Here is a 27732-nt window from a genome sequence, read left to right as displayed (position 1 = left end):
TCTGTGTTTCTCTGTCAATATGAAGGCCAGTGATAACGTTTCCTGACCGATAAAACTGAATGTTTTTTAAAATGTTCTGAAGAAGTGAAAAATGTGCCTGTTCACGGAATTATTATTTTTTAGGTTACAGGGAGGTTCTGAGAACATTTTACTCTGGTTCCTTTAACGTTTTCCCGGGAGTTTTGAGAATGAATGTTTTTAAATTACATTCTTCTAACGATTTCTGATTTCTTGTGTTTTTTTCTGGAAAGTTAAGAATAATGTTCCATGCACAATTTGAGAAAATAACATTAAATAGAACCATGAGGCAACCTTTAGGAAACGTTATGCTGAAGTACTGAAATACCCACAGAAGAATGTTGTTTCTTAATCTTCCTGGATCAATTTGAGAACATGACTTTAAATGGAACCATGAGGCAACCTTTAGGAAACGTTATGCTGAAGTACTGAAATACCCACAGAAGAATGTTGTTTCTTAATCTTCTTGGATCAATTTGAGAACATGACTTTAAATGGAACCATGAGGCAACCTTTAGGAAACGTTATGCTGAAGTACTGACATTCCCACAGAAGATAGTTTTTTCTTAACGTTCTCTGGACTATTTGAGAACATTCCCAATGTCAAAACAGTTGGGAGAATGTTCCTAGTACATGACTAAAATTTAATGTACCCATGTTTGACCTTTTCGGAAACGTTCTGTTAAGTAATGAAATACCAATTATTTGTTGTCAGGTTCCTTAAATGTGCTGAGAATGTTCCAAAGCCAAACAACTATCCTGCACCATTCCCAGAAAGATGTGGGAAGGTTGTATACAAAACAACCATAGGACAACCGCGCTCTCACCAAGCTCTAAGAAACATAATGGTTCTCAGAATGTGGTAGCTAGGAATCTATTAGGGTTTGCGTAAGATATGTGTACATGTGCAAATGTGATGAGTACAATGTGCTGTAGCGCAATCAAGATCAGACTATCTGGTGTAGATCTAGTTTGCTTTTATTTCAAGATGGATAGATAGGCCTCCCGTGTAGCGCAGTGGTCTAAGGCACTGCATCTCAGGCCGGGGGTAATGCACGCTGACACAGTCACCAGCTCTGACACATTGGTGCAGCTGGCTTCCAGGTTAAGTGGACATTGTGTCTAGAAGCAGTTCTCCTTGGTTGGGTTGTGTTTTGGAGGACGCCTCTCCCGAGTCCATACAGGAGTTGCAGCGATGAGAAAAGATTGGAACTACCAATTGGATACCACAAAATTGGGGGAAAAAAGGGGGAAACAAAAAAAAAACATGGGAAGATGGAAGGAGAGAGGATACAGGAATAGCAGTGAGAGATGGAGAGCGGTGATCAAGCGAATGAGGGATGGAAGAAGAGAGAAAATAGAGGATGGAGAGGGAGAGAGGGTGGCCAAGAGTGAGAAAAGTGAACAAGCGAGGGAGAGATGGAGTGAGGGAAGCGTTGCTGACAGCCACAGGGTTAGCTAGCTCATTTAAAGAGCAGCATGGTTGACAGCTCCCAGGTTACAAACGGATGTGCGCTCTCTGCAGGGTTCCTACAGAGAGAGGGAGAGAGAGAGAGAGAGAGAGAGAGAGAGAGTGTGAGAGAGAGAGAGAGAGAGAGAGAGAGAGAAGAGAGAGTGAGAGAGAGAGAGAGAGAGAGAGTGTGTGAGAGAGAGAGAAAGAGAGTGCATAGTAACTCTATGGGAACTAACCGCTCATTGGGCTGGAGGGGAGATGGATTCAGTTCTTCAGAATATTGAAGAATAATTAAGACAGGACAGATGAAGGAATGTCAGCACATAGAGTGTTGACTCCAAACTAGAAGAGCAAACTGGCAATTCCAATAGTTTCCATTTCACTTAAAAAAACATGTGACTTTTAAATCACCTAGCCAGACAGATAGAGCTTTCCACAGCACTGACAGGCTAGGTTGACATGCTAACTCCATGCAATATAAAATAACTGGGTCTATATTGGGCTCTAAAGGTATGTCTGTCTGTCTGTCTGTCTGTCAGTTCCAAAATAAGAAGTGACAAATGGACGAAAACAATTCCACCCATATTCAGTACTACTACTACTACTGTTTAAGATCTGTTAGCCACCTTGCTTCTACACCTGCGTTGCTTGCTGTTTGGGGTTTTAGTCTGGGATTCTGTACAGCACTTTGTGACATCAGCTGATGTAAGTGCTTTATAAATACATTTGATTGATTGACTGATGGGGGACAGTGGAGAAAGGGGAGAGAGAGGGAGGGAGGAGATTGTGGGGGACAGTGGAGACAGGGGGGAGAGAGGGAGGGAGGAGATTGTGGGGGACAGTGGAGACAGGGGGGAGAGAGGGAGGGAGGAGATTGTGGGGGACAGTGGAGAAGGGGGAGAGAGGGAGGGAGGAGATTGTGGGGGACAGTGGAGAAGGAGGTTGAGAGGGAGGGAGGAGAGTGAGGAGGACAGTGGAGAAGGGGGGAGAGAGGGAGGGAGGAGATTGTGGGGGACAATGGAGAAAGGGGAGAGAGGGAGGGAGGAGATTGTGGAGGACAGTGGAGACAGGGGGGAGAGAGGGAGGGAGGAGATTGTGAGGGAAAGTAGAGAAAGGGGGGAAAGGGGGAGGAGATTGTGGGGGACAGTGGAGAAAGAGGAGCACGAGGTGAGGCCTGAGGGAGTTTTGTCTTACACACGCATACTCATACTGCTTTTCACAGAACATCAATCTAGCAGTGTGCTGTAGTCCAGGGAGCCTATGATACGACACACACACACACACACAGTGAAGTGAAGGATGGGGTGGAGTGAGTGATGCTAGGGGAATAACAGTCTTGTCTGATAAATAGCAGAGCTGAGAGGAACAACATAATGACAGAAGGAGAAAAGCTGCTTCCCCCAGCGCTCCATCATCCCCTGCAGTCTCTGGGCTCCCACATCTCTCTCTTCCATTCCTTCCTCTGTCAACCATGTTGTTGGATGGTTGGTTCTCTGCCTGTTTCAATCTCTCCTCATTTTTTCTCTTTCCTTCTGTAATCCTTCTTTTTGGAAATCTGCCTCTTTTCTCTCCCTCCTCCACTCAATTCAATTCAATTCAAGGGGCTTTATTGGCATGGGAAACATGTGTTAAGCGAGTGAGGTAGATAATATACAAGTGAAATAAACAATACAAATTAACAGTTGTCATGCCCTGACCTTAGATCTTTTTATGTCTCTATTTTGGTTTGGTCAGGGCGTGAGTTGGGGTGGGCATTCTATGTTTTGTGTTCTATGTTTTCTATTTCTTTGTGTTTGGCCGGGTATGGTTCTCAATCAGGGACAGCTGTCTATCGTTGTCTCTGATTGGGAACCATACTTAGGTGCCCTTTAGGTGCCCCATACTTAGGTACCCTGTGTTTGTGGGAAGTTGACTTTGTTTAGAGCACTTTGCTTTGAGCTTCACGGTTGGTGTTTGTAGTGTTTATTGTTTTGTTTGGTGTCATTTTTGATCATTAAAAGAAAATGTACGCTCACAACGCTGCACCTTGGTCCTCTCCTTCCAACAGCCAAGACCACAGTAAACATTTTTCAAAACAATAAAGACTTTACAAATGTCATATTATATCTACTGTATATACAGTGTTGTAACGATGTGCAAATAGTTAAAGCACAAAAAGGAAAAATAAATAAACATAAATATGGGTTGTATTTACAATGGTGTTTGTTCTTCACTGGTTGCCCTTTTCCTGTGGCAACAGGTCACAAATATTGCTGCTGTGATGGCACACTGTGGTATTTACCCAATAGATATTCGAGTTTATCAAAATTGGATTTGTTTTCGAGTTCTTTGTGGGTCTGTGTAATCTGAGGGAATTATGTGTCTCTAATATGGTCATACATTTGGCAGGAGGTCAGGAAGTGCAGCTCAGTTTCCACCTCATTTTGTGGGCAGTGTGCACATAGCCTGTCTTCTCTTCAGAGCCAGGTCTGCCTATGGCGACCTCTCTCAATAGCAAGGCTATGCTCACTAAGTCTGTACATACAGTAGTCAAAGCTTAATTTTGGGTCAGTCACAGTGGTCAGGTATTCTGCCACTGTGTACTTTCTGTTTAGGGCCAAATAGCATTCTAGTTTGCCCAGTTTGTTAATTCTTTCCAATGTGTCAAGTAATTATCTTTTTTTGTTTTCTCATGATTTGGTTGGATCTAATTGTGTTGCTGTCCTGGGGCTCTGTGGGGTGTGTTTGTGTTTGTGAACAGAGCCCCAGGACCAGCTTGCTTAGAGGACTCTTATCCAGGTTCATCTCTCTGTAGGTGATGGCTTTGTTATGGAAGGTTTGGGAATTGCTTCCTTTTAGGTGGTTGTAGAATTCAAGTCTCTTTTCTGGATATTGATAATTAGCAGGTATTGGCCTAATTCTGCTTTGCATGCATTATTTGGTGTTTTACGTTGTACACAGAGGATATTGTTGCAGAATCCTGCATGCGGGGTCATGAAGGGCAGTGGGTTCTATAACTGGTTCAGGAATTTCTTAGCCAGATCCTAATTGGTATTTCATATTTTATGTTCCTTTTGATGGCATAGAAGGCCCTTTTTGCCTTGTCTCTCACCAATTCATTGATATATATGTTGAAGAGGATGGGACTTAAGCTGCATTCCTGTCTCACCCCACGGCCCTGTGGATAGAAATATGTGTTTTTGCCAATTTTAACCGCACTCTTGTGTTTTGTCTACATGGATTTTATAATGTCGTATGTTTTTCCCCCAATACCACTTTCCATCAATTTGTGTAGCAGACCATTATGTCAAATTGAGTCAAAAGCTTTTTTAGAAATTAACAAATCATGAGAAGGCTTTTTTTGTTTTGTTTTGTTTGTTAGTCAATTAGGTGCAGGGTGAATACGTGGTCTGTCGTACTGTAATTTGGTAAAAAGCCAGTTTGACATTTGCTCAGTACATTTTTTTCAGTGAGGAAATGTACGAGTCTGCTGTTAATTATAATGCAGAGGATTTTCCTAAGGTTACTGTTGACGCATATCCCACTGTTGTTATTGGGGTCTAATTTGTCTCCACTTTTGTGGATTGGGGTGATCAGTCCTTGGTTCCAAATATTGGGGAAGATGCCAAAGCTGAGGATGATGTTAAAGAGTTTTTGTATAGCCAATTGGAATTTGTGGTCTGAACATTTTATCATTTCATGTAGGATACCATCAACACCACAGGCCTTTTTGGATTGGAGGGTTTGTATTTTGTCCTGTAGTTCATTCAATGTAATTTGGTTCTGGTAGTCTCTAATAACTGATTCTAAGATTTGTAATTGATCATGCATATGTTGTTGCTGTTTGTTCTTTGTTATAGAGCCAAAAAGATTGGAGAAGTGGTTTTTCCACACATCTCCATTTTGTACAGATAACTCTTCGTGTTGTTGCTGGTTTAGTGGGTTCCAATTTTCCCAGATGTCGTTCGATTCTATGGATTTTTCAATTACATTGAGCTGATTTCTGACGTGCTGTTCCTTCTTTTTCCGTAGTGTATTTCTGTATTGAATTAGTGATACACCATAGTGAAGGAGTAGACTCAGGTTATCTGGGTCTCTATGGTTTTGTTTGGATATGTTTCTCAATTTCTTTCTTAGGTTTATTTATAGATTTTTTGACCCCCCTTTTCTCCCCAATTTCAATCTTGTCTCATCCACCCCAATGGTCTCGAGAGACAAAGGTCGAGTCATGCTCATTCGCTTAACTCGCTCGCTTAACCCGGAAGCCAGCCGCACCAATGTGTTGGAGGAAATACTGTTTAACTGATGACCGAGGTCAGCCTGCCGTTGCCCGGCCCACCACAAGGAGTTGCTAGAGCGAGATGAGCCAAGTAAAGCCCATCCGGCCAAACCCTCCACTAACCGGGACGACGCTGGGCCATTTGTGCGCCGCCCTATGGGACTTCTGATCATGGCCGGTTGTGACACAGCCTGGGATCAACTGGGATCGGACCCAGGTCTGTAGTGACGCCTCTAGCACTGGGATGCAGTGCCTTAGACGGCTGTACCACTCAGGAAGCTCCCTTCCTTAGGTTTTTGTGTTCTTCATCAAACCATATGTCATTGTTATTAATTTTCTTAGGTTGTCTGCTTGAAATGTTTTGATTTGATAGAGAATACTGTCACCTCCAGGTCGGTGTTTGTCCCCCTGGGTGCTGAGAGTGTCAGGTTCTTGTCCAGTTCTGGCATTTAGGTCACCACAGACTAGTACATGTCCCTGGGCCTGGAAATGGTTGATCTCCGCCTCTAGGATGGAGAAACTGCATTGTTAAAGTAAGGGGATTCTATTGGGGGGATATAGGTAGCACACATAAGGATAATTTCCTTATTCATTTCTAGCCAGAAGTAAAATGTTCCTGTTTTGACTAATTTATTAGACTGGGTCAGGTCTGTTCTACACCAAATTAGCATACCCCCTGAGTCTCTTCCCTATTCACACCTAGTAGTTTGGTGGATGTGACTACCAGCTCTGTGTAACCTAGAGAGCAACCAGTGGGTCAGTCTCCTCTATACCATGTTTCTTGTAGGATGACAGTGTCTGTATTTCCAATTTCTTAGATGAAGCCTGGGTTCCTGCTCTTTAGGCCAAAGGCAGATGACCTCAGGCCTTGTATATTTCAGGATGAGATAGTAAAATCGTTGTGCTCAATAGTGTCCAGTGTTGCTCTTGTGTGGTTTAGGCACAGACCATTACAATAGGTGTGAGCAGAGCATGTTGAACATCTGAAACATACCTCCTAGGTCGTAGGATGGAGCTTGGGGGGGGGGGGGGGGGGGTGCATTAGTGTGGGTTGAGCCTGTTGCTCTCTCTCTCTCTCTCTCTCTCTCTCTCCCCCTCTCTTTCTCCCCCCTCTCTCTCCCTCTACCTCCACCTCACCTCATCACCTCACCTCACCTCCACCTCACCTCACCTCCACCTCACCACCTCACCTCCACCTCACCTCATCACCTCACCTCCACCTCACCTCACCTCCACCTCACCTCACCTCCACGTCACCTCATCACCTCACCTCACCTACACCTCCACCTCATCTCACCTCACCTCCACCTCACCTCACCTCCACCTCACCTCATCTCCACCTCCACCTCACCTCATCACCTCACCTCACCTCCACCTCACCTCACCTCATCACCTCCACTCCACCTCACATCCACCTCATCTCATCTCGTCTCCACCTCCACCACACCTCACCTCCACCTCCACCTCACCTCACCTCCACCTCACCTCCTCCTCACCTCCACCTCCATCTCCACCTCACCTCCATCTCACCTCCACCTCACCTCCACCTCACCTCCACCTCCACCTCACCTCCACCTCCATCTCCACCTCACCTCCACCTCACCTCCACCTCACCTCCACCTCCATCTCCACCTCACCTCCACCTCACCTCCACCTCCATCTCTACCTCACCTCCACCTCACCTCCACCTCCACCTCACCTCCACCTCATCTCCATCTCCACCTCACCTCCCCTCCATCTCCACCTCACCTCCACCACACCGTCAGAGAAGCCCTTTGAAGTCGGCGGTGGCAGGTGAACCATGGGCTCTAATCTCATACATCAGCTAATTTAGACACATCTACCTCTTCTACCTCTACCGTCTCTACCTCTACCTCCTCTACCTCTACCCCTCTCTATCACTACCCCTCTACCTCTTCTACCTCTAACCCCACCCCCTCTACCTCCACCTCTACCTTCTCTACCCCCACTTCTACCACTACCTCCTCTACCTCTACCTCCACCACTACCTCCTCTACCTCTACCTCCTCTACCTCTACCCCTCTCTATCACTACCCCTATACTTCTTCTACCTCCATCTCCACCTCATCTCACCTCCACCTCACCTCCACCTCCATCTCACCTCCACCTCACCTCCACCTCCACCTCCACCTCACCTCCACCTCACCTCCACCTCACCTCCACCTCCACCTCCACCTCCATCTCTACCTCACCTCCACCTCACCTCCACCTCTACCTCACCTCCACCTCATCTCCATCTCCACCTCACCTCCACCTCACCTCCACCTCCACCTCACCTCCACCACACCGTCAGAGAAGCCCTTTGAAGTCGGCGGTGGCAGGTGAACCATGGGCTCTAATCTCATACATCAGCACATCAGCACATCTACCTCCTCTACCTCTACCTCCTCTACCTCTACCTCCTCTACCTCTACCCCTCTCTATCACTACCCCTCTACCTCTTCTACCTCTACCCCCACCCCCACTTCTACCACTACCTCCTCTACCTCTACCTCCACCACTACCTCCTCTACCTCTACCCCTCTCTATCACCACCCCTCTACCTCTTCTACCTCTACCACTACCTCCTCTACCTCTACCTCCACCACTACCTCCTCTACCTCTACCTCCTCTACCTCTACCCCTCTCTATCACTACCCCTCTACCTCTTCTACCTCTACCTCTACCCCCACTTCTACCACTACCTCCTCTACCTCTACCTCCACCACTACCTCCTCTACCTCCACCTCTACCTGCTCTACCCCCACCTCTACCTCCACCTCTACCTTCTCTACCCCAACCTCTACCACTAGCTCTACCTCCACCTCGTCTACCTCCACCTCTACCTCCTCTACCTCCACCTTGTCTACCCCTACCTCCACCTCTACCTCCTCTACCCCTATCTCTACATCCTCTACCTCTACCTCTACCTTCTCTACCCCCACCTCTACCTCCACCTCCTCTACCTTCACCTCTACCTTCTCTACCCCACCTCTACCTCCTCTACCCCTATCTCTACCTCCTCTACCCCCACCTCTACCTCTACCTCCTCTAGCTCCATCTCTACCATCTCTACCCCACCTCTACCTCTACCTTATCTACCCCTATCTCTACCTCCTGTACCTCTACCTTCTCTACCCCCACCTCTACCTCCTCTATCTCTACGTTCTCTACACCCACCTCAACCCCCTCTACCCCCACCTCTACCTCTACCTCCTCTAGCTCCATCTCTACCATCTCTACCCCCACCTCTACCTCTACCTCATCTACCCTATCTCTACCTCCTCTACCTCTACCTTCTTTACCACTACCTCCTCTAGCTCTACGTTCTCTACACCCACCTCAACCCCCTCTACCCCACCTCTACCTCTACCTCCTCTAACCTATCTCTACCTCCTCTACCTCTACCTTCTTTACCACTACCTACTCTACCATTACCTCCTCTACCACTACCTCCTCTACCCCCACTTCTACCTCCTCTACCTCCTCCTTTACCACTACCTTCTCTACCGCCACCTCTACCTCCTCTACCTCTACCTCCATCATCTCCATCTTTGCCTCTACCTCCTCTACCTCCACTTCTACCTCCTCCTCTACCACTACCTTCTCTACCGCCACCTCTACCTCTACCTCCATCTTTACCTCTACCTCCACTTCTACCTCCTCCTCTACCACTACCTTCTCTACCTCTACCTCCTCCTCTACCACTACCTTCTCTACCGCCACCTCTACCTCTACCTCCATCTCCTCCATCTCCATCTTTACCTCTACCTCCTCTACCTCCACTTCTACCTCCTCCTCTACCTCTACTGCCACCTCTACCTCCTCCTCTACCACTACCTTCTCTACCGCCACCTCTACCTCCTCTACCACTACCACCTCTACCTCTACCTCTACCTCTACCCGTACCTCAGGACAAAGTGGGGTTAATGGAAATACAATGTTCATTTTCCCTCTGGAAGCCAAGCAACCAGTATGCCTCCCTCTGTCTCTCTGACACACACACTTACCACACCAGACATGTCGTCAGGGGTCTTTTCACAGTCCCCAGGTCCAGGACAGATTCAAGGAAACGTACAGTATTATACAGAGTGATGAATGCATGGAACTCCCTTCCATCTTATATACAGTATTATACAGAGTGATGAGTGAATGGAACTCCCTTCCATCTTATATACAGTATTATACAGAGTGATGAGTGCATGGAACTCCCTTCCATCTTATATACAGTATTATACAGAGTGATGAGTGCATGGAACTCCCTTCCATCTTATATACAGTATTATACAGAGTGATGAGTGCATGGAACTCCCTTCCATCTTATATACAGTATTATACAGAGTGATGAGTGCATGGAACTCCCTTCCATCTTATATACAGTATTATACAGAGTGATGAGTGCATGGAACTCCCTTCCATCTTATATACAGTATTATACAGAGTGATGAGTGCATGGAACTCCCTTCCATCTTATATACAGTATTATACAGAGTGATGAGTGCATGGAACTCCCTTCCATCTTATATACAGTATTATACAGAGTGATGAGTGCATGGAACTCCCTTCCATCTTATATACAGTATTATACAGAGTGATGAGTGCATGGAACCTCCCTTCCATCTTATATCAGTATTATACAGAGTGATGAGTGCATGGAACTCCCTTCCATCTTATATACAGTATTATACAGAGTGATGAGTGCATGGAACTCCCTTCCATCTTATATACAGTATTATACAGAGTGATGAGTGCATGGAACTCCCTTCCATCTTATATACAGTATTATACAGAGTGATGAGTGCATGGAACTCCCTTCCATCTCATACAGCGCAAGTGAACAGAAAAACCTGGTTTAAAAACAAATAAAGCATCACCTCACGGCACCACGCCTCTCCCCCATGTGACCTACTTGTGTGTACAGTATGTGTAACTGATAGATGAACACAATGTATTTTTCATTACACGTCGGACCCCAGAAACACTAGCTGCTGCCATTGGCATGAGCTAATGGGGACCCTAGTAAACCAAATCGAATCTGAATCTGCTTCTCTTTCTTTCTCTCTCTCTCTCTCTCTCTCTCTCTCTCTCCCTCTAGTCCATGAGTTTGTGTGTGTGTGTGCATGTGTGTGTGTGTGTGTGTGTGTGTGTGTGTGTGTGTGTGTGTGTGTGTGTGTGTGTGTGTGTGTGTGTGTGTGTGTGTGTGTGTGTGTGTGTGTGTGTGTGTGTGTGTGATGGTAGGTTCAGAGAGGAAGCTCCTGGTGGCGTCTGAAACGTCCATTAATAACCCAGAGAGATAACACCAGGGGAGAAGAGAGGACAGACCACTCGCTGCCCCTGGCGAATATAAAACACTCTGCAGACTTTTATTTGATTCACCCGGCGTGTGTGTGTGTGGTGTGTGTGTGTGTGTGTGTGTGTGTGTGGTGTGGTGTGTGTGTGTGTGTGTGTGTGTGTGTGTGTGTGTGTGTGTGTGTGGTGTGGTGTGTGTGTGTGTGTGTGTGTGTGTGTGCGTGTGTGTAAACTGTCACACAGAGCAAGACAACTGATTCAGATTAAACAGCTCAACAATTGCCATTATTGTTATAGCTATCTGTGTAACTCTAATTACTCTAGTAACATGAATCATATTTATAACCAGCAACAACAGAGGCTACAAGTCCCTCTATTACGACAACAGCATGTCAACCATATGGTGTCAGTCAACCATGACAATCTACTCTGTCACTAGAGCTTCCCACCCAAATCTCTTCTCTCAGAGCTGTTAGAGAATGTCAGTCGTTTCCAAAGACAGTAAAGGCAATATTGGTTTCACCAATTCAAATGGCTTTATTGGCATGGGAAACATATGTTTACATATGGAATAGACAATAAACAAAAGGAAAATAAACAACCATCACAACAAAGATCTTTAAGAGCTGTTAGGTAGACACAAGTCATAAATACTCATTATCTAAGTAATGGCAAGTGGTGACTTCATCATCATAAAACCAGCCAGGCAAGACTGAAATGCTTCATAGCCGCCATGTTCTCTTCTTGTTTGTCTGTGGATGTTAATGTTCTCTCTCTCTCTGATGGGCTAACTGCTGTTCCTCTGTCTACTCCCATCACCTCTCTCTCTCTCTCTCTCCTCTCTCTCTCTCCTTCTCTCTCTCTCTCTCTCTCTCTCTCTCCTCTCTCTCTCTCTCTCTCTCTCTCTCTCTCTCTCTCTCTCTGCTCTCGTCTCTCTCTCTCTCTGTTCTCTTAGTGCCAGTCGTATTTTAAGTACGGTAGTCTGCAGGCTCCCCAAAGCACCACAGTACCTCTGAGCTGGTTTCAATTTGAGACCTTCTTATCATCTTAACAAATTTAATCGACAGGCTAAGGAGAAGAAAAGGCTTGCTGACCCACATTACTGACACAGTTAGGCTCCGGACTGAGCTCCACAGCTCCAAATGGGACAGAGGAGAGAGATGAGAGGGGGGACAGAGAGGGACAGAGGAGAAGAGCTGAGAGGGGGACAGAGAGGGACAGAGGAGAAGGGAGAAGAGAATGATGAGGGACAGGGGACAGGAGAGGGACAGAGGAGAAGGAGAAGAGATGAGAGGAGGACAGAGAGGGACAGAGGAGAAGGGAGAAGAGATGAGAGGGGGACAGAGAGGGACAGAGGAGAAGGGAGAAGAGATGAGAGGGGGACAGAGAGGGACAGAGGAGAAGGGAGAAGAGATGAGAGGGGGACAGAGAGGGACAGAGGAGAAGGGAGAAGAGATGAGAGGGGACAGAGAGGGACAAGGAGAAGGGAGAAGAGATGAGAGGGGGACAGAGAGGGACAGAGGAGAAGGGATAAGAGATGAGAGGGGGGACAGAGAGGGACAGAGAAAAAGGGAGAAGCGATGAGAGGGGGGACAGAGAGGGACAGAGGAGAAGGGAGAAGAGATGAGAGGGGGACAGAGAGGGACAGAGGAGAAGGAGAAGAGATGAGAGGGGGACAGAGAGGGACAGAGGAGAAGGGGAAGAGATGAGAGGGGGATAGAGAGGGACAGAGGAGAAGTGAGAAAGATGGGGGGGGAGAAGAGATGAGAGGGGGATAGAGAGGGGGGACAGAGAGAAGGGAGAGGGAGAGAGGAGATGAGAGGGGACAGAGAGACAGAGGAGAAGAAAAGGATGAGAGGGGGATAGAGAGGACCAGAGGGAGAAATCCAGGAGAAGTTTGGAGATGGACAATCCAACTATGCACTGTCTGATACCTCGTCTGACCTCCTAGGTGGAACATTTTTCAAAACTTTCCTCAAGTTTCAGAAGTTAAGAGCTTGCTGTCAGTTTCAATTGTTCTTTAAATGTTGCTGGTTGTCAATGGTCCATGTTTATTTATATGACGTCGTTATGTATTATTTGTTGTCTGCATTGTAAAGACACAGCTACAGCCTGCCATTTGGGTGGAGAGAGTACTCTGATGACAGTGCATGTTTATAAAGCCTGCCAGACAATCTGTCCCCAAACATCTCCTGCAGACATCAAGGTATTGTCCGAGTCTGTGCTGTCGGCTAGAGGGGAGGGGTCATGGTTCACAATGTAATTAATTTGCTGAGTCAAGTAGTGTCAGAGTCTGTGCTGTCGGCTAGAGGGGGAGGNCTACCTCTACCTCTACCCGTACCTCAGGACAAAGTGGGTTAATGGAAATACAATGTTCATTTTCCCTCTGGAAGCCAAGCCACCAGTATGCCTCCCTCTGTCTCTCTGACACACACACTTACCACACCAGACATGTCGTCAGGGGTCTTTTCACAGTCCCCAGGTCCAGGACAGATTCAAGGAACGTACAGTATTATACAGAGTGATGAATGCATGGAACTCCCTTCCATCTTATATACAGTATTATACAGAGTGATGAGTGAATGGAACTCCCTTCCATCTTATAGACAGTATTATACAGAGTGATGGAGTGCATGGAACTCCCTTCCATCTTATATACAGTATTATACAGAGTGATGAAGTGAATGGAACTCCCTTCCTCTTATATACAGTATTATACAGAGTGATGAGTGCATGGACTCCGCTTCCATCTTATATACAGTAAGTATACCAGAGTGATGAGTGCATGGAACGCCCTTCCATCTTATAGACAGTAATTAGACAGAGTGATGAGTGCATGGAACTCCCTTCCATCTTATATACAGTATTATACAGAGTGATGAGTGCATGGAACTCCCTTCCATCTTATATACAGTATTATACAGAGTGATGAGTGCATGGAACTCCCTTCCATCTTATATACAGTATTATACAGAGTGATGAGTGCATGGAACTCCCTTCCATCTTATATACAGTATTATACAGAGTGATGAGTGCATGGAACTCCCTTCCATCTTATATACAGTATTATACAGAGTGATGAGTGCATGGAACCCTCCCTCCATCTTATATACAGTATTATACAGAGTGATGAGTGCATGGAACTCCCTTCCATCTTATATACAGTATTATACAGAGTGATGAGTGCATGGAACTCCCTTCCATCTTATATACAGTATTATACAGAGTGATGAGTGCATGGAACTCCCTCCATCTCATACAGCGCAAGTGAACAGAAAACCTGTTTTTAAAAACATAAAGCATCACCTCACGGCACCACGCCTCTCCCCCATGTGACCTACTTGTGTGTACAGTATGTGTAACTGATAGATGAACACAATGTATTTTTCATTACACGTCGGACCCCAGAAACACTAGCTGCCTGCCATTGGCATGAGCTAATGGGACCCTAGTAAACCAAATCGAATCTGAATCTGCTTCTCTTTCTTTCTCTCTCTCTCTCATCTCTCTCTCTCTCTCTCCCTCTATCCATGAGTTTGTGTGTGTGTGTGCATGTTGTGTGTGTGTGTGTGTGTGTGTGTGTGTGTGTGTGGTGTGTGTGTGTGTGTGTGTGTGTGTGTGTGTGTGTGTGTGTGTGTGTGTGTGTGTGTGTGTGTGTGTGTGATGGTAGGTTCAGAGAGGAAGCTCCTGGTGGGTCGGAAACGTCCATTAATAACCCAGAGAGATAACACCAGGGGAGAAGAGAGGACAGAACCACTCGCTGCCCTGGCGAATATAAAACACTCTGACTCTGCAAGACTTTTATTTGATTCACCCGGCGTGTGGTGTGTTGTGTGTGTGTGTGTGTGTGTGGTGTTGTGTGTGTGTGTGTGTGTGTGTGTGTGTGTGGTGTGTGTGTGTGTGTGTGTGTTGTGTGTGTGGTGTGTGTGTGTGTGTGTGTGTGTGTGCGTGTGTGTAAACTGTCACACAGAGCAAGACAACTGATTCAGATTAAACAGCTCAACAATTGCCATTATTGTTATAGCTATCTGTGTAACTCTAATTACTCTAGTAACATGAATCATATTTATAACCAGCAACAACAGAGGCTACAAGTCCCTTCTATTACGACAACAAGCATGTCAACCATATGGTGTCAGTCAACCACTGACAATCTACTCTGTCACTAGAGCTTCCCCAGACCAAATCTCTTCTCTCAGAGCTGTTAGAGAATGTCAGTTCGTTTCAAAGACCGTCAAGCGCAATATTGGTTTCACCCATTCAAATGGCTTATTGGCATGGGAAACATATGTTACATATGGAATAGACAATAAAACAAAGGAAAATAAACAACCATCACAACAAAGATCTTTAAGAGCTGTTGGTAGACACAAGTCATACATACTCATTATCTAAGTAATGGCAAGTGTGACTTCATCATCATAAACCAGCCAGGCAAGACTGAAATGCTTCATAGCTCCCATGTTCTCTTCTTGTTTGGTCTGTGGATGTTAATGGTCTCTCTCTCTCATGATGGGCTAACTGCTGTTCCTCTGTGCTACTTCACCATCACTCGCTCTCTCTCTCTCTCTCTCTCTCTCTCTCTCTCCTCTCTCTCGTCTCTCTCTCTCGCTCTTCTCTACTCTCTCTCTCTCTCTCTTCCTCTCTCTCTCTCTCTTCTCTATATCTCTCTCTTCTCTCTCTCTCTCTCCTCTCTCTCTCTCTCTCTCTCTGTTTCTCTAGGCCAGTCGTATTTTAAGTACGGTAGTCTGCAGGCTCCCCAAAGCACCCACAGTACCTCTGAGCTGGTTCAATTTGAGACCTTCTTATCATCTTAACAAATTTAATCGACAGGCTAAGGAGAAGAAAGGCTTCTGACCCACATTACTGACACAGTTAGGCTCCGGACTGAGCTCCACAGCTCAAATGGGACAGAGGAGAAGAGATGAGAGGGGGACAGAGAGGGACAGAGGAGAAGAGATGAGAGGGGGACAGAGAGGGACAGAGGAGAAGGGAGAAGAGATGAGAGGGGGACAGCGAGGGACAGAGGAGAAGGGAGAAGAGATGAGAGGAGGACAGAGAGGGACAGAGGAGAAGGGAGAAGAGATGAGAGGGGGACAGAGAGGGACAGAGGAGAAGGGAGAAGAGATGAGAGGGGGACAGAGAGGGACAGAGGAGAAGGGAGAAGAGATGAGAGGGGGACAGAGAGGGACAGAGGAGAAGGGAGAGAGATGAGAGGGGACAGAGAGGGACAGAGGAGAAGGGAGAAGAGATGAGAGGGGGACAGAGAGGGACAGAGGAGAAGGGATAAGAGATGAGAGGGGGACAGAGAGGGACAGAGAAAAAGGGAGAAGAGATGAGAGGGGGACAGAGAGGGACAGAGGAGAAGGGAGAAGAGATGAGAGGGGGACAGAGAGGGACAGAGGAGAAGGGAGAAGAGATGAGAGGGGGACAGAGAGGGACAGAGGAGAAGGGAGAAGAGATGAGAGGGGGATAGAGAGGGACAGAGGAGAAGTGAGAAGAGATGAGAGGGGGATAGAGAGGGACAGAGGAGAAGGGAGAAGAGATGAGAGGGGGACAGAGAGGGACAGAGGAGAAGGGAGAAGAGATGAGAGGGGGATAGAGAGGGACAGAGGGAGAATCCAGGAGAAGTTTGGAGATGGACAATCCAACTATGCACTGTCTGATACCTCGTCTGACCTCCTAGGTGGAACATTTTTCAAAACTTTCCTCAAGTTCAGAAGTTAAGAGCTTGCTGTCAGTTTCAATCTGTTCTTTAAATGTTGCTGGTTGTCAATGGTCATGTTTATTTATATGACGTCGTTATGTATTTATTTGTTGTCTGCATTGTAACAGACACAGCTACAGCTGCCATTTGGGGTGGAGAGAGTACTCTGATGACAGTGCATGTTTATAAAGCCTGCCAGACAATCTGTCCCCAAACATCTCCTTGCAGACATCAAGGTATTGTCCGAGTCTGTGCTGTCGGCTAGAGGGGGAGGGGGTCATGGTTCACAATGTAATGTAATTTGCTGAGTCAAGGTAGTGTCAGAGTCTGTGCTGTCGGCTAGAGGGGGAGGGGGTCATGGTTCACAATGTAATGTAATTTGCTGAGTCAAGGTATTATGAGAGTCTGTGTTGTTGGCTGTCCCCAAACATCTCCTTGCAGACATCAAGGTATTGTCAGAGTGTGAGCTGTCGGCTAGAGGGGGAGGGGGTCATGGTTCACAATGTAATGTAATTTGCTGAGTCAAGGTATTGTCAGAGTGTGAGCTGTCGGCTAGAGGGGGGGGGGGGGGGGTTCATGGTTCACAATGTAATGTAATTTGCTGAGTCAAGGTATTATTATGAGAGTCTGTGTTGTTGGATGGGGGGGGGGGGGTTCATGGTTCACAATGTAATGTAATTTGCTGAGTCAAGGTATTGTCAGTGTCTGTGCTGTCGGCTAGAGGGAGGAGCTGGGATATTGTTCGAGTCTATGCTGTCGGCTAGAGGGAGGAGCTGGGGGGGGGGGGTCATGGTTTACAATGAATTTGTGAATGAAGTAACTTTCTGTGTGTGTGTGTGTGTGTGTGTGTGTGTGTGTGTGTGTGTGTGTGTGTGTGTGTGTGTGTGTGTGTGTGTGTGTGTGTGTGTGTGTGTGTGTGTGTGTGTGTGATATGAGTCTAGCTGTATAATGACTATGACACTGGGTTGTGTGTGTCAATGACTGTATTAGGTTTCACATTACCTCTAGGAGAAGGAACACAGCTACTGTAGATCGTTCCAACACCAATTATCACACATGGGGAAGACTTGCCTAGTTAAATAAAGGTTAAATAAACATATTTAACCTCTCACTAATGGAAATACCAAGAACAGTCTTACAGGCAGCAGAGAAAGCAATGGATATTTCATCCTCCCCATCCAATGTCTCTATTACTGTCAGGGAAACGGGATGCAAAATGCACTGTGACGTGCACAAGTCTGATTTAGACAGACAGATAAATGAATAAGTGAAGTGAAGAGGAGAGTTTCTGGGAAAAATAATGAAGTAATGAATGAATGAAAGACAGGGTGTGTGGCGGTAAAAACATCTTTCATTAGTCCAAACGGACAGACAGCATTTAGTAGCTTAATGCTAATCTCCACTCAGCATCCCATAGACACGCTAATGCTAATTTAGCAGCTCCGTTAAGTCTTCATTCATTCACTCACTCTCTCACTAACTAATTTTCAGAAAAACTGGCAGTGCAAATATCTTGAAAATGTAATTTGTCATTCCAGATTACTACAGTGAAATCAATTAAATTAAATTAGGTCTTTAATGATTAAGATTTAGTTTGGGTGAGTCAGAAAGTCAGAGAGACAATAAGAGAGAGAGCACAAGATGGGAGAGAGAGAAAAAGAGAACGAAAACACATTTGTGATCCAGAAGAGGCAAGGTGAGAGGAAGCTACTTTAGACTATTGAGCCACAGCCAGGGCTGCTCTACCTATCCTGATCTATAAACTCCTCTATCTCTCAGAGACATCAAACGCCAAGGTAAGATAAATGTCTTTCTCTAAAGACAAAGGATCAACCTGGCTAGACTGCGGTGTGGCTACTGGCTAGTCAAATCACAGCAACGGATGCTCAAGGGGGTTCTTGAGTATTCAACCACATCAAAACGACAACGGACCTAACGTGTCATGGATCGCTGCATCGTCATGGCAACAACAGAAAGCAGCTTGAAGCGTGGAAATGTCAATGGCTCTTACTTAAATGCTGAGAGGTGCCCTAGGCTTACAGAAAGCCGTTTGAAGCGAAGGTTGGGGTCAATGCCATTTCATTTCAGTCAATTCTGGAAATGATAGGACATGTCAATTCAAGGACAAATCTGCATTAAAAAAAATTGTTTTAACATTCTTGAATCAGATTTGTTTCTGAAATGATTGAAGTGAAATGGGATTTATCCTAACAGGACAGCTCTAGAGAGATACCTTATCCCTACCCCTAACCTCTGACTCCTCACCCTGATGGCACACAGGTCACAATTCCATCTATTAAACCAACCAACCAGGAGGAGCCCAACTCGATCCGCTGACTTAAAGATGTAGTATTGTGGTATTTTATTAGATCCCCATTAGCTGTTCCAAAAGCAGCAGCTACTCTTGCTGGGGTCCAACACAGAACATGAACCATGACATAATACAGAACTGCAATAGACCAGAACAGCTCACGGACAGAACTACATACATTTTGTACCGTATAGGTCTCCATATTTGGGTGATTATTGATCCCAGCAGTTGATATTCATCCAGCCTTCATTGAAGTTGCGGTTTCACCCCATGTGAAAGGACAGAAAGGTTTGTTTTTAAGGAGATCCTGGGGTTGTTGATGTCAAGTCGTCTAATGAGGGTTTTGAAAACAAGCCTTTCTGACCTAGTACCAAGTGTAATTTAGCTTGGTTCATCCCTGCTGAGGCAGACCCGGAATTCAAACCAGCATCCCAAACAACCCAACACACTACACGAAGCACCGTCAATACCATTTACCCATATCGGCCAATGCATTTCTAGATCCAGGAAGACAATAGTCTTCAGGTCTCTGGGGATTTTGATATCATACACCATTTAAACAAGGAAGTGAGAGCAGCTTTATTTGACCAACAGCATAACAGTAAGCTTAGTCGTCGCGGCTCCGACATGTAAATATCTAACTGACAGTAATGGTGGTGGCTGCCCGCTGCAATGTTGATTTCAATCTATTTAAATGATGCCTTACATGTTGGAGTTGTATGTCAAAACAGCACCAAGGCCAATGTTGACCCTATCTGTTGAGTGGTTGACAGCCATCGACCTCAAGCACATTAAGGACTTGACTGCACGGCCGGGGAACAACAAAGATTTTTTGATGAAAAATCGCCTTGACATATTTCTTGGCGTATGAGAGGAAAACACAATCCAATTTCTGCAAGGATTGGCAGAGAAAAATAAACTGTAAACGATGGCACATTACTCGAAAATAAATTACGCTTTTGAACAAACAAATCACTTGCTGGATCAGTTATCATATTATCTCACTGTCAGATATTCAAACAAAACAAATATATTGCTAGCTGTCAGTTGAATATTCAAACGAACAAATCACATATTCTAATCAATGGTTTTCACTCTTATCGTCTGACTGACGCCACAATTTCCCATTATCAATGTAGAAAACTATGCATTATAACAATAAGGGGAGAGCTGTAAAGGAAGGATAAGGAGTGTCTGCATGTGGTTGAGACAGACAAAGCAGAAAGAGAGCAAGGTAGAGATGGAGAGAGCAGGATAGAGAGAGTGATGGAGAGAGCAGGATAGAGAGAGTGATGGAGAGAGAGCAGGAGAGAGAGAGTGATGGAGAGAGAGCAGGATAGAGAGAGTGATGGAGAGAGCAGGATAGAGAGAGTGATGGAGAGAGCAGGATAGAGAGAGTGATGGAGAGAGAGCAGGAGAGAGAGCAGGATAGAGAGAGTGATGGAGAGAGAGCAGGATAGAGAGAGTGATGGAGAGAGAGCAGGATAGAGAGAGTGATGGAGAGAGAGCAGGATAGAGAGAGTGATGGAGAGAGCAGGATAGAGAGAGTGATGGAGGAGAGCAGGATAGAGAGAGTGATGGAGAGAGAGCAGGAGAGAGAGAGGATAGAGAGAGTGATGGAGAGAGAGCAGGAGAGAGAGAGTGATGGAGAGAGAGCAGGAGAGAGAGAGTGATGGAGAGAGAGCAGGATAGAGAGAGTGATGGAGAGAGCAGGATAGAGAGAGTGATGGAGAGAGAGCAGGAGAGAGAGAGTGATGGAGCGAGAGCAGGATAGAGAGAGTGATGGAGAGAGAGCAGGATAGAGAGAGTGATGGAGAGAGAGCAGGATAGAGAGAGTGATGGAGAGAGAGCAGGAGAGAGAGTGATGGAGAGAGAGCAGGAGAGAGAGAGTGATGGAGAGAGAGCAGGATAGAGAGAGTGATGGAGAGAGAGCAGGATAGAGAGAGTGATGGAGAGAGCAGGATAGAGAGAGTGATGGAGAGAGAGCAGGAGAGAGAGAGTGATGGAGAGAGAGCAGGATAGAGAGAGTGATGGAGAGAGAGCAGGAGAGAGAGAGTGATGGAGAGAGAGCAGGATAGAGAGAGTGATGGAGAGAGAGCAGGAGAGAGAGAGTGATGGAGAGAGAGCAGGATAGAGAGAGTGATGGAGAGAGAGCAGGAGAGAGAGAGTGATGGAGAGAGAGCAGGAGAGAGAGAGTGATGGAGAGAGAGCAGGAGAGAGAGAGTGATGGAGAGAGAGCAGGATAGAGAGAGTGATGGAGAGAGAGCAGGATAGAGAGAGTGATGGAGAGAGAGCAGGATAGAGAGAGTGATGGAGAGAGAGCAGGAGAGAGAGAGTGATGGAGAGAGAGCAGGATAGAGAGAGTGATGGAGAGAGAGCAGGAGAGAGAGAGTGATGGAGAGAGAGCAGGATAGAGAGAGTGATGGAGAGAGAGCAGGAGAGAGAGAGTGATGGAGAGAGAGCAGGATAGAGAGAGTGATGGAGAGAGAGCAGGAGAGAGAGAGTGATGGAGAGAGAGCAGGATAGAGAGAGTGATGGAGAGAGAGCAGGAGAGAGAGAGTGATGGAGAGAGAGCAGGAGAGAGAGATGATGGAGAGAGAGCAGGATAGAGAGAGTGATGGAGAGAGCGCAGGAGAGAGAGTGATGGAGAGAGAGCAGGATAGAGAGAGTGATGGAGAGAGAGCAGGAGAGAGAGTGATGGAGAGAGAGCAGGATAGAGAGAGTGATGGAGAGAGAGCAGGAGAGAGAGAGTGATGGAGAGAGAGGCAGGATAGAGAGAGTGATGGAGAGAGAGCAGGAGAGAGAGAGTGATGGAGAGAGAGCAGGATAGAGAGAGTGATGGAGAGAGAGCAGGATAGAGAGAGTGATGGAGAGAGAGCAGGAGAGAGAGAGTGATGGAGAGAGCAGGATAGAGAGAGTGATGGAGAGAGAGCAGGAGAGAGAGAGTGATGGAGAGAGAGCAGGATAGAGAGAGTGATGAGAGAGCAGGAGAGAGAGAGTGATGGAGAGAGAGCAGGATAGAGAGAGTGATGGAGAGAGAGCAGGAGAGAGAGAGTGATGGAGAGAGAGCAGGAGAGAGAGAATGATGGAGAGAGAGCAGGAGAGAGAGAGTGATGGAGAGAGAGCAGGGAGAGAGAGAGTGATGGAGAGAGAGCAGGAGAGAGAGAGTGATGGAGAGAGAGCAGGAGAGAGAGAGTGATGGAGAGAGGCAGGAGAGAGAGAGTGATGGAGAGAGAGCAGGAGAGAGAGAGTGATGGAGAGAGAGAGCAGGATAGAGAGAGTGATGGAAGAGAGAGCAGGATAGAGAGGGTGATGGAGAGAGAGCAGGATAGAGAGAGTGATGGAGAGAGAGCAGGATAGAGAGAGTGATGGAGAGAGAGCGGAGAGAGAGAGTGATGGAGAGAGAGCAGGAGAGAGAGAGTGATGGAGAGAGAGCAGGAGAGAGAGAGTGATGGAGAGAGAGCAGGGAGAGAGAGAGTGATGGAGAGAGAGCAGGAGAGAGAGAGTGATGGAGAGAGAGAGCAGGATAGAGAGAGTGATGGAGAGAGAGCAGGATAGAGAGAGTGATGGAGAGAGAGCGTGATGGAGAGAGAGCAGGAGAGAGAGAGTGATGGAGAGAGAGCAGGATAGATAGAGTGATGGAGAGAGGCAGGAGAGAGAGAGTGATGGAGAGAGAGCAGGATAGAGAGAGTGATGGAGAGAGAGCAGGAGAGAGAGAGTGATGGAGAGAGAGCAGGATAGAGAGAGTGATGGAGAGAGCAGGATAGAGAGAGTGATGGAGAGAGAGCAGGAGAGAGAGAGTGATGGAGAGAGAGCAGGATAGAGAGAGTGATGGAGAGAGCAGGATAGAGAGAGTGATGGAGAGAGCAGGATAGAGAGAGTGATGGAGAGAGAGCAGGAGAGAGAGCAGGATAGAGAGAGTATGGAGAGAGAGCAGGATAGAGAGAGTGATGGAGAGAGAGCAGGATAGAGAGAGTGATGGAGAGAGCAGGATAGAAGAGTGTGATGGAGAGAGCAGGATAGAGAGAGTGATGGAGAGAGAGCAGGAGAGAGAGCAGGATAGAGAGAGTGATGGAGAGAGAGCAGGAGAGAGAGAGTGATGGAGAGAGAGCAGGAGAGAGAGAGTGATGGAGAGGCAGATACAGAGAGTGGGAGATATCAGGAAGAGAGCAGAGAGCAGTGAGAGAGAGTGATGGAGCGAGAGCAGGATAGAGAGAGTGATGGAGAGAGAGCAGGATAGAGAGAGTGATGGAGAGAGAGCAGGATAGAGAGGATGATGGAGAGAGAGGGATAGAGAGATGATGGAGAGGAGCAGGATAGAGAGAGTGATGGAGAGAGAGCAGGAGAGAGAGTGATGAGAGAGAGCAGGAGAGAGAGAGTGATGGAGAGAGAGCAGGATAGAGAGAGTGATGGAGAGAGAGCAGGATAGAGAGAGTGATGGAGAGAGCAGGATAGAGAGAGGTGGAAGGGAGCAGGAGAGAGAGGATGGAGAGGCAGATAGAGAGAGTGATGGAGAGAGAGCAGGAAGAGAGAGTGAGTGAGAGAAGAGGGGAGAGCAGGATAGAGAGATGATGGGAGAGAGGCAGAGAGAGAGAGAGTGATGGAGAGAAAGCAGGATAGAGGAGTGATGGAGAGAGAGCAGGAGAGAGAGAGTGATGGAGAGAGAGCAGGAGAGAGAGAGTGATGGAGAGAGAGCAGTGAGAGAGAGAGTGATGGAGAGAGAGGCAGGATAGAGAGAGTGATGGAGAGAGAGCGGAAGTAGAGAGAGTGATGGAGAGAGAGGCAGGATAGAGAGAGTGATGGAGAGAGAGCAAGGAGAGAGAGAGTGATGGAGAGAGAGCAGGATAGAGAGAGTGATGGAGAGAGAGCAGGAGAGAGAGAGTGATGGAGAGAGAGCAGGATAGAGAGAGTGATGGGAGAGGAGCAGAGAGACGAAGAGAGTTGAGGAGAGAGAGCAGGATAGAGAGAGTGATGGAGAGAGAGCAGGAAGAGAGAGTGATGGGAGAAGGCAGGATAGAGAGAGGATGGAGGAGAGCAGGAGAGAGAGAGTGATGGAAGAGAGAGCAGGGAGAGAGATGAAGTGATGGAGAGGCAGGAGAGAGAGTGATGGAGAGAGAGCAGGATAGAGAGAGTGATGGAGAGAGGCAGTAGAGAAGAGTGATGGAGAGAGAGCAGGATAGAGAGAGTGATGGAGAGAGAGCAGGAGAGAGAGAGTGATGGAGAGAGAGCAGGATAGAGAGAGTGATGGAGAGAGAGCAGGAGAGAGAGAGTGATGGAGAGAGAGCAGGATAGAGAAGTGATGGAGAGAGAGCAGGATAGAGAGAGTGATGGAGAGAGAGCAGGAGAGAGAGAGTGATGGAGAGAGAGCAGGATAGAGAGAGTGATGGAGAGAGAGCAGGAGAGAGAGAGTGATGGAGAGAGAGCAGGATAGAGAGAGTGATGGAGAGAGAGCAGGAGAGAGAGAGTGATGGAGAGAGAGCAGGATAGAGAGAGTGATGGAGAGAGAGCAGGAGAAGAGAGAGTGATGGAGAGAGAGCAGGAGAGAGAGAATGATGGAGAGAGAGCAGGAGAGAGAGAGTGATGGAGAGAGAGCAGGAGAGAGAGAGTGATGGAGAGAGAGCAGGAGAGAGAGAGTGATGGAGAGAGAGCAGGAGAGAGAGAGTGATGGAGAGAGAGCAGGAGAGAGAGAGTGATGGAGAGAGAGCAGGAGAGAGAGAGTGATGGAGAGAGAGAGCAGGATAGAGAGAGTGATGGAGAGAGAGCAGGATAGAGAGGGTGATGGAGAGAGAGCAGGAGAGAGAGAGTGATGGAGAGAGAGCAGGATAGAGAGAGTGATGGAGAGAGAGCAGGAGAGAGAGAGTGATGGAGAGAGAGCAGGAGAGAGAGAGTGATGGAGAGAGAGCAGGAGAGAGAGAGTGATGGAGAGAGAGCAGGAGAGAGAGAGTGATGGAGAGAGAGCAGGAGAGAAGAGAGTGATGGAGAGAGAGAGCAGGATAGAGAGAGTGATGGAGAGAGAGCAGGATAGAGAGAGTGATGGAGAGAGAGCGTGATGGAGAGAGAGCAGGAGAGAGAGAGTGATGGAGAGAGAGCAGGATAGATAGAGTGATGGAGAGAGAGCAGGAGAGAGAGAGTGATGGAGAGAGAGCAGGATAGAGAGAGTGATGGAGAGAGAGCAGGATAGAGAGAGTGATGGAGAGAGAGCAGGAGAGAGAGAGTGATGGAGAGAGAGCAGGATAGAGAGAGTGATGGAGAGAGAACAGGAGAGAGAGAGTGATGGAGAGAGCAGGATAGAGAGAGTGATGGAGAGAGAGCAGGATAGAGAGAGTGATGGAGAGAGAGCAGGATAGAGAGAGTGATGGAGAGAGAGCAGGATAGAGAGAGTGATGGAGAGAGAGCAGGAGAGAGAGTGGTGAGAGAGAGTGATGATAGAGAGAGCAGGAGAGAGAGATGAGAGAGAGAGCAAGAGAGAGAGAGAGAGAGAGTGATGGAGAGAGAGCAGGAGAGAGAGAGAGTGATGGAGAGAGAGCAGGATAGAGAGAGTGATGGAGAGAGAGCAGGTAGAGAGAGTGATGGAGAGAGAGCAGGAGAGAGAGAGTGATGGAGAGAGAGCAGGAGAGAGAGAGTGATGGAGAGAGAGCAGGATAGAGAGAGTGATGGAGAGAGAGCAGGATAGAGAGAGTGATGGAGAGAGAGCAGGAGAGAGAGAGTGATGGAGAGAGAGCAGGAGAGAGAGAGTGATGGAGAGAGAGCAGGATAGAGAGAGTGATGGAGAGAGAGCAGGATAGAGAGTGATGGAGAGAGAGCAGGATAGAGAGAGTGATGGAGAGAGAGCAGGATAGAGAGAGTGATGGAGAGAGAGCAGGAGAGAGAGAGTGATGGAGAGAGAGCAGGATAGAGAGAGTGATGGAGAGAGAGCAGGATAGAGAGAGTGATGGAGAGAGAGCAGGATAGAGAGAGTGATGGAGAGAGAGCAGGAGAGAGAGAGTGATGGAGAGAGAGCAGGATAGAGAGAGTGATGGAGAGAGAGCAGGATAGAGAGAGTCATGGAGAGAGAGCAGGAGAGAGAGAGTGATGGAGAGAGAGCAGGATAGAGAGAGTGATGGAGAGAGAGCAGGATAGAGAGAGTGATGGAGAGAGAGCAGGAGAGAGAGAGTGATGGAGAGAGAGCAGGAGAGAGAGAGTGATGGAGAGAGAGCAGGATAGAGAGAGTGATGGAGAGAGAGAGCAGGAGAGAGAGTGATGGAGAGAGAGCAGGATAGAGAGAGTGATGGAGAGAGAGCAGGATAGAGAGAGTGATGGAGAGAGAGCAGGATAGAGAGAGTGATGGAGAGAGAGCAGGATAGAGAGAGTGATGGAGAGAGAGCAGGAGAGAGAGTGGTGAGAGAGAGTGATGATAGAGAGAGCAGGAGAGAGAGATGAGAGAGAGAGCAAGAGAGAGAGAGAGAGAGAGTGATGGAGAGAGAGCAGGAGAGAGAGAGAGTGATGGAGAGAGAGCAGGATAGAGAGAGTGATGGAGAGAGAGCAGGAGAGAGAGTGATGGAGAGAGCAGGATAGAGAGAGTGATGGAGAGAGAGCAGGAGAGAGAGAGAGTGATGGAGACAGAGCAGGAGAGAGAGAGTGATGGAGAGAGAGCAGGAGAGAGAGAGTGATGGAGAGAGAGAGCAGGAGAGAGAGATGAGAGAGAGAGAGAGAGAGAGAGAGAGTCTGTTCCACCATCAGGCCTCTGAATGATCTAGCCTACATCAAACTGTCATTGAACAGAGCCTCTGGTACTGGAAAACTGGATGGGGTGACATCCTGAGGGAGCATACTGTAACAGTTACTCTGATGTCTTGTTCAGTACTCCTCATCTGTGTGTGTGACTGTGAACGGTGTCAGGTGATTTGAGTGAATGGTGTCACAGTGGATTTTGAATAATGGCCGCATGCAGAAATAGGCCAACAATAAACTTTACAAAGCTTCGTCATGCTCTGTAAGGTCTCACATCTTTCGGTGAAGCATAATCATATACGTCATATAACCATGAAGCCATTATGTCACAACCTCACGTCATGGTGTATCTCCATAGACATTTACAGAGCATCACTGTTTGTTTCTTACACATCGACTTGCTTGGTTACATGGCTGCTCCTCATCTTTGAGTCAATCCATTTAGCTTTTAAATTCACCTCACTGGCTGTGGCACACATGTGGGTTCAATCAAGAATAAAGGATGTGTGATGATGGAGAGAGGGAGATAGAGAGAGGGCGAGAGAAGGGGGGGTGATAGAGACAGAGAGAGAGAGAGAGAAGGGGGGGTGATAGAGACTGAGAGAGGGAGAGAGACAGAGAGAGGAAGAGAGACACAGAGAGAGAGAAGGGGGATGATAGAGACAGAGAGAGAGAGAGAGAAGGGGGGTGATAGAGAGAGAGAGAGAGGGAGAGAGAGACAGAGAGAGGAAGAGAGACAGAGAGAGAGAAGGGGGAGAGAGAGGAGAGAGAGAGAGAGACGGAGAGAGAGGGAGAGAGAGAGAGAGCGAGAGAGAGAAGGAGAGGGAGAGAGAGGGTGAGAGAAGGGGGATGATAGAGACAGAGAGAGAGAGAGAGAGAAGGGGGGGGTGATAGAGAGAGAGACAGAGAGGGAGAGACAGAGAGGAAGAGAGGAGAGAGAGAGAGAGAGGGACAGAGAGAGAGAGAGAGAGAGAGAGAGAGAGAGA

The 27732-nt window shown here is 47.2% G+C and overlaps 1 protein-coding gene across 1 annotated transcript in view; it reads right to left on the bottom strand.

The window, feature by feature from the left end:
• Window positions 1-27732, bottom strand: part of LOC109884894 (1-phosphatidylinositol 4,5-bisphosphate phosphodiesterase beta-1) — a 241621-nt gene that overhangs the window by 182592 nt on the left and 31297 nt on the right. The gene's annotated exons all lie outside the window — the stretch shown is intronic.

Source organism: Oncorhynchus kisutch, linkage group LG21, assembly GCF_002021735.2.
Source record: "Oncorhynchus kisutch isolate 150728-3 linkage group LG21, Okis_V2, whole genome shotgun sequence".
Lineage (NCBI taxonomy): Eukaryota > Metazoa > Chordata > Actinopteri > Salmoniformes > Salmonidae > Oncorhynchus > Oncorhynchus kisutch.
Note: the sequence above shows the minus strand (reverse complement) of the source record. Positions and strands in the feature narration are given on the sequence as shown.